The sequence below is a fragment of the Apostichopus japonicus genome, chromosome 9 (genome assembly GCF_037975245.1).
Source record: "Apostichopus japonicus isolate 1M-3 chromosome 9, ASM3797524v1, whole genome shotgun sequence".
Classification (NCBI taxonomy): domain Eukaryota; kingdom Metazoa; phylum Echinodermata; class Holothuroidea; order Aspidochirotida; family Stichopodidae; genus Apostichopus; species Apostichopus japonicus.
This window is the reverse complement of record NC_092569.1, coordinates 31,075,367-31,082,503: the sequence shown is the minus strand read 5'-3', so window position 1 is coordinate 31,082,503 and position 7,137 is coordinate 31,075,367. Positions and strand designations below refer to the sequence as shown.

The 7,137-nt window shown below is 32.9% G+C and overlaps 1 protein-coding gene and 1 long non-coding RNA gene across 2 annotated transcripts in view; one reads left to right on the top strand and one right to left on the bottom strand.

Annotated features, from left to right (window-relative positions):
• Positions 1-7,137, top strand: part of LOC139973409 (uncharacterized) — a 158,225-nt gene that overhangs the window by 119,464 nt on the left and 31,624 nt on the right. The window lies entirely within an intron of this gene.
• The window catches only part of LOC139973426 (uncharacterized), a 33,938-nt gene that overhangs the window by 13,113 nt on the left and 13,688 nt on the right, over positions 1-7,137 (bottom strand). Inside the window, exon 2 of the long non-coding RNA XR_011795210.1 lies at positions 2,738-2,791. This is a non-coding gene — a long non-coding RNA (uncharacterized lncRNA). The remainder of the gene's footprint in view (positions 1-2,737; positions 2,792-7,137) is intronic.

Genomic DNA, 7,137 nt, shown 5'->3' with positions numbered 1-7,137 from the left:
AAGCAGTTTTAAGTCGAGCTTTGAAACAACTGGCAGAATGCAAAATACATATGCATAGCAAATGTATATATGTATTAATATTTAAACACATATATGTATATATATATATATATATATATATATATATATATATATATAAATGAAAATCGTAATGAGTTGGAAAATCAAGAACAGTGAAAAAACTTTCAGCCTCCACCGGGATTCGAACCACGGGCCTCCCGCTCTGTACGCGGACACCCTAACCACTAGGCTATGGACGCTGATTGTATGTCCAGAGGTTCGAAACCGGTAAGGAAGATTGTAATTCCACTGTAGGCGTTTGTCACCTATATCGAACAATACTAGTTCTGTTTTTGGTGACATATTTTGCCCTACTCTAGAGATCAAACATGATGCTATCCAACTCGAAAATCATTTGTGATTCCTAAAGCCGGATCTCGAAAGAGATACTTTGAACAGACTTTATGTTAATGCAATGGAGGTAAACGACAAAGGCAAATGAATATATATAAATGAAAATCGTAATGAGTTGGAAAATCAAGAACAGTGAAAAAACTTTCAGCCTCCACCGGGATTCGAACCACGGGCCTCCCGCTCTGTACGCGGACACCCTAACCACTAGGCTATGGACGCTGATTGTATGTCCAGAGGTTCGAAACCGGTAAGGAAGATTGTAATTCCACTGTAGGCGTTTGTCACCTATATCGAACAATACTAGTTCTGTTTTTGGTGACATATTTTGCCCTACTCTAGAGATCAAACATGATGCTATCCAACTCGAAAATCATTTGTGATTCCTAAAGCCGGATCTCGAAAGAGATACTTTGAACAGACTTTATGTTAATGCAATGGAGGTAAACGACAAAGGCAAATGAATATATATAAATGAAAATCGTAATGAGTTGGAAAATCAAGAACAGTGAAAAAACTTTCAGCCTCCACCGGGATTCGAACCACGGGCCTCCCGCTCTGTACGCGGACACCCTAACCACTAGGCTATGGACGCTGATTGTATGTCCAGAGGTTCGAAACCGGTAAGGAAGATTGTAATTCCACTGTAGGCGTTTGTCACCTATATCGAACAATACTAGTTCTGTTTTTGGTGACATATTTTGCCCTACTCTAGAGATCAAACATGATGCTATCCAACTCGAAAATCATTTGTGATTCCTAAAGCCGGATCTCGAAAGAGATACTTTGAACAGACTTTATGTTAATGCAATGGAGGTAAACGACAAAGGCAAATGAATATATATAAATGAAAATCGTAATGAGTTGGAAAATCAAGAACAGTGAAAAAACTTTCAGCCTCCACCGGGATTCGAACCACGGGCCTCCCGCTCTGTACGCGGACACCCTAACCACTAGGCTATGGACGCTGATTGTATGTCCAGAGGTTCGAAACCGGTAAGGAAGATTGTAATTCCACTGTAGGCGTTTGTCACCTATATCGAACAATACTAGTTCTGTTTTTGGTGACATATTTTGCCCTACTCTAGAGATCAAACATGATGCTATCCAACTCGAAAATCATTTGTGATTCCTAAAGCCGGATCTCGAAAGAGATACTTTGAACAGACTTTATGTTAATGCAATGGAGGTAAACGACAAAGGCAAATGAATATATATAAATGAAAATCGTAATGAGTTGGAAAATCAAGAACAGTGAAAAAACTTTCAGCCTCCACCGGGATTCGAACCACGGGCCTCCCGCTCTGTACGCGGACACCCTAACCACTAGGCTATGGACGCTGATTGTATGTCCAGAGGTTCGAAACCGGTAAGGAAGATTGTAATTCCACTGTAGGCGTTTGTCACCTATATCGAACAATACTAGTTCTGTTTTTGGTGACATATTTTGCCCTACTCTAGAGATCAAACATGATGCTATCCAACTCGAAAATCATTTGTGATTCCTAAAGCCGGATCTCGAAAGAGATACTTTGAACAGACTTTATGTTAATGCAATGGAGGTATATATATATATATATATATATATATATATATATATATATATATATATATATATATATATATATATATATATATATATCCAAACTTCTGGAATTCACAAAATTCTGTATAAAATATTTCAAGTTGCGCGTCTATCTTCAACGCAAAGACTAACAGTTGTAACGGAAGCGAAAGCGTTTCGAAACCCTTTATATGCTTAGATAACCATATTTAATATGCGAGTGAAACTAACATCAAACCTTTTGTGATGTTATTTTTTTCTGATGAAATTTTGTTCTATTAGTTCATTAAACTACTCATATTTTCCGAATACAACATTTATCTCTCCGTCAAAATAACTGCCCAACCAGTATAATAAGGCAAATTAAGTTAAGCTTATTTAAAAAGAACAAATAAATATTCGGACATGTTTAATAAACGTTCCTAGTGAATAATTTATTGTCCAAATTACGATATTTCTTCCATTATACTGATATGATCAATCTGTTGGAATGATTTTCGAAAGAAGCATTGGGCCTAATACACAGACATTTAATTTTCTCAACGTAAATTTTTGATCAGTTTTGTGAATACATACAGCGGTAGCGTTACGCAGTATTACTCAAAGTTATTTACAAGACCAGCTAATAATTCTTCATCATTGTAACAGCTTAAACGTAAAATATTTAACAAAACAAATTCAAACTATAAGAAAAAAAAAAACTTAATTTAACAATACAGCATGTAGTTTCAAATCTGCTTCCGCAAAGTGTCAGTATCTTACCTATTGCAATATAAACCTAATAACAACTTGCAAATGTGTCAGCTGGGAAGGTAACTGTAAAATCAAACGAAAAAACACAATTAACGTATTATTTTAATATGCTCTTCAATGTATGTTTATACATACGAATAACTATTTATCTGTTTCCCATACATTAACAAGAGAGAGCACAATGTACTTTAAATGATCAACAATTATTTGTGAAACATCATTAAATCATCTTACAGTTGATGCAGATAATATGACTACAAGTATCTTTAGTAAAGTAACATCTTTTGATAAAAGCTCAATACTTAAAATTGTCTTTACTAATTTATGTTCATTAATGTAACTAATAAATGTAGATTTGGCGTGAAACTTTATAATTTATGATCAAGTAATGTCAGTCTAAATAATATTTCATTTAAATATTTCAAACTTCAATGTTAGTAGTTCCCCTTACGACTTTTCGGGTTAATGATATACTATATATTCGCCAATGTATTGTTTCCCTATGGCGGTCAAATTATCGTAACACAATTGTGACATTAAGTATGTATTTGATTTGGAAATTTGCGTTTCTTATCAATTTTAACGCGTCATGTCAATTTAATAATCATCAACGAAATTTACATATATGTAGCATATTCAAATTGTCAAAATCGTTGTTAAAAGTTTGCTTCGAAACGTTGATTGAAAAATAAACTACGACAATGACCATCTTAATGTTATGTAAAATATCAGGAAATAAAAAACAAAGTATAATTAAAAAATCAATGTAAAACGTTGTTAGTTTATGAGAATGTACCGGTAGCATTAGAACAATCGTCTACGAAATCACGAAAATAAAAAAAATAAAAAATATTCATTCTCAGAAAAAAAACAAAAAAAAACATTATGTTTAAAGTTGTTCCAAACCAAGTTCCAGACAAAATGAGAATAGTAAAACAGACTTGTTGATTAACATCTCTCAATTATCCCAGACAAGACAATACAAAAATCCAGCTATCCTCTCGTAGTGCGTTTCCGTTATAAGATCCTGATAGTAAACTGTTAAATTGTTATAATTTATAGTTTTGAGCTTTCTTGCCACGTTGTCGACAAGACAGGCGGGGAAGACAGCATTGCCTTGCTTCTTCCTTGCAAAGTCTCTAACATAAAAATGCTTAAACTGTTACAATACAACATGGGATCATGGCTGCAAGAATGGCTAGTATTCAAAATCGTGTTGTTTTGGGTAACTCTAGATGATGTTTGATGTTTATCAGATACCTATATTTTGCTTTAAATCAACAAGTTGACAAAACTTGACTTCTTGTTATATCAAGAGAAACAAAAGTGTATGAAACTTAATGGTATTATGCCTGATCCTTGATTTACGATGATTTAAGAGAATTATGCCACTGATGGACGCTATAATAACCCATACACGGTTTTTTATGAACAAATATGTGTATTCATTGGGACTATTTTAGTGTTCACAAGTCTATTCGGGGCGTTAAAGAATGTTTTTGTACGTAAAATGCATGGAACATAGGGTTGCCGAAAGTGTTTCCGTTTTTGCTGATGTGTACAAAGGGTATTAAAAAAGTCGTCTTGATTAGTACAAACATTCTGAGTGTGATATCTAACCAATTCGACAGATTTTCTTTGATAAAGCAATATGTTTTTGTAGAACATTAGTCGTTTGAATTAACAAACAAAGTCATAAGCAAATATAATATGGATACAGCTTTCAGGCAAACGTATGCTGACAATTAGCGCCTTATTTACAAAAAGTGTGTCGTTGTTATAATTTAATCACAATAAACTAACTATAATACGTTTACTTATAGTTCAAGACTACTTCAATTACCTCGTGCATTTTTTCTTTAAGCTCCCAAACAAAAAATGTTTATTGATAACTTAAGAAGAACTAAATATGTACATAGCAATAAATGTTGTTTTCTTCTAGACTGTCAATACGCATGTCCAGTAAATTCATGAATTTCATCGTTTCTGCCAAATATCGACCTTTACGTGTTGGTAATATGTCATGAAAGCGTATTAGGAAACATATACTCATCGCAAAAACTAAAAAAAAAAAATACCGTTTGTAAGGGGAGGTGTTCTTAGAATGCAAAAGGTAAAAATTCTGAAAATATCCTTTTGTAAAATTGCACCCGTCTTCACAAAATATCAACACATCTTAAAATTACCGATTATAGTCAATAATACGCAACTAGTAAGCGTGTCATTTACTGCCAAAGATATCATACATGAATATGTATAGTCAAATATATATACTTATGGGTATGGGAACCTATTGTTGTTTTATGGACGGAAATGAGAATAAGAAGCATGAGAAGACCTAAAAACAGACACAAAGTCAAATTTTTAATCGATCAACGTTATTCATTAACCGTTGTTTCGAAAACTTTAATATCTTCTGAATTGATTTTACTTCGTATAAGCTTAGATAAAAAGTAGACGGGTAAGCGAAGTAGATAAAAACTAATACTAAACTGTTTCCTTTTTATCGTAACTAAACCTATAAGCAGTAAAATCAATTTGGCAAGATATTAACATTACTTGAAGTTTTATTACTTCCTTTTTGGGAAACATTATTGTAGGATTTTGTACGTTAATCAATAAAACCTGTACTTAACAGTAACTGATGGATATAGTGAACTCACAGGAAAATGTAAACAAGCGAAGATAACTGCACTAATGCTCATTAAAGGTCACCAGGAAAAAATGGCTAAAATCTATAAAAAGTAGACGGGTAAGCGAAGTAGATAAAAACTAATACTAAACTGTTTCCTTTTTATCGTAACTAAACTTATAAGCAGTAAAATCAATTTGGCAAGATATTAACATTACTTGAAGTTCTATTACTGCTTAGATATGGAAAGGTGAACTTTACTTTTCGTTCCTAGCAACTTTTTCTACCATGATTGACATTTTTTTTACAATGAAAAGAGTTCATTTATTTGAACCAAAAGCGAAATTGTTTTAATGAGCTATAAAATATATCAATTATGTTCGTTAAATGTAAACATATATAGAATAATAGAATCTTTAAAAGTGAAGGCGTAAATTATTTCCGTCTTTCCTGTATTGTAGGCTATATGCGTTGATCTTTAACAACGTTCTTAACTTGGCACTTTGTCTAAAGAATGTGCTTCAATTCATTTTACATTCGCTTATGTTATTTTCTAACCTCAGATATCGTCATGTACAAGACTCAATGATTCAAGAAAGTTGTCGTTCTGTTAGTCTTAATGCTCTGGTAAGGGTTGACATTTACTACTGATAATTAACCATTCCACAAAAATCTGTTAACTAGATAATAGCTCGGATCATTTTTCTTTAGAAAGGAACTATCTAGATGGACTTCACATGTGGTACTTTTCTATTATATCAAGTTGTAAAGATATGTGATGATTTACAATTCTCAATCATTTCCTTGTAATGTGTATTGCAGTAGCTTTAGCGCGCATTGTCGATACTCAGGGATGATGAAACTGAACGTAATACAAGCCATTAGCTACATTAGTTCACTTTTACTTCAAGCAATAAAGAAAGTTCAGGTTAGATTTGTTCATACTTGTGAGTAATTTATAGTAATATGAAACGGTTCTGTGATATAAAATTGACTCATGTGGAATTATTCATTACTGGCTTCCTTTTTGGGAAACATTATTGTAGGATTTTGTACGTTAATCAATAAAACCTGTACTTAACAGTAACTGATGGATATAGTGAACTCACAGGAAAATGTAAACAAGCGAAGATAACTGCACTAATGCTCATTAAAGGTCACCAGGGAAAAATGGCTAAAATCTACAAAAAGGAAAAATATTCACCCTTGAGCCATTGAATTTTGTAGGCTCGTAGAATAACGTGACTTGTTCAAATCACTGATCAGTGATGATGAAAGTTAGATTGCATAACGTAAAAAAGACAAATTGAAATAAAGACCAGCAATACAATTTTATTTAAGAAAAATATTATTCATCATGCTTTGTTTCTGTAACCATGTTACCACTGATTCACCATGGAAACAAAGCAATTGCATCATAATCATATAAATTTTTCAGTTGATATTTTCCTTTGCATATGAAGATGCATTTTTATTTTAAAATATATAATTTACAGTTTTGTTGTTTGTTCTGACCTCCTTTCTTTAAATCATTATGTTACTAGACTTGCAGTATTTCCTATTCCAAACTCCGAATTATCCAAGGAATTGTCATGAAATGCTCAATCAATGTTCTTCTACCAACGCCAAATCCGGTGTATACCTGATTAAACCTGACCAGTATCCTGATCCATTTCAGGCATATTGTGATCACAACACTACATCTGGAGGCTGGACAGTAAATAATATATTTAAAGATGTGTACACGTACAATCACAGACTATTTTAAAAGTCACAC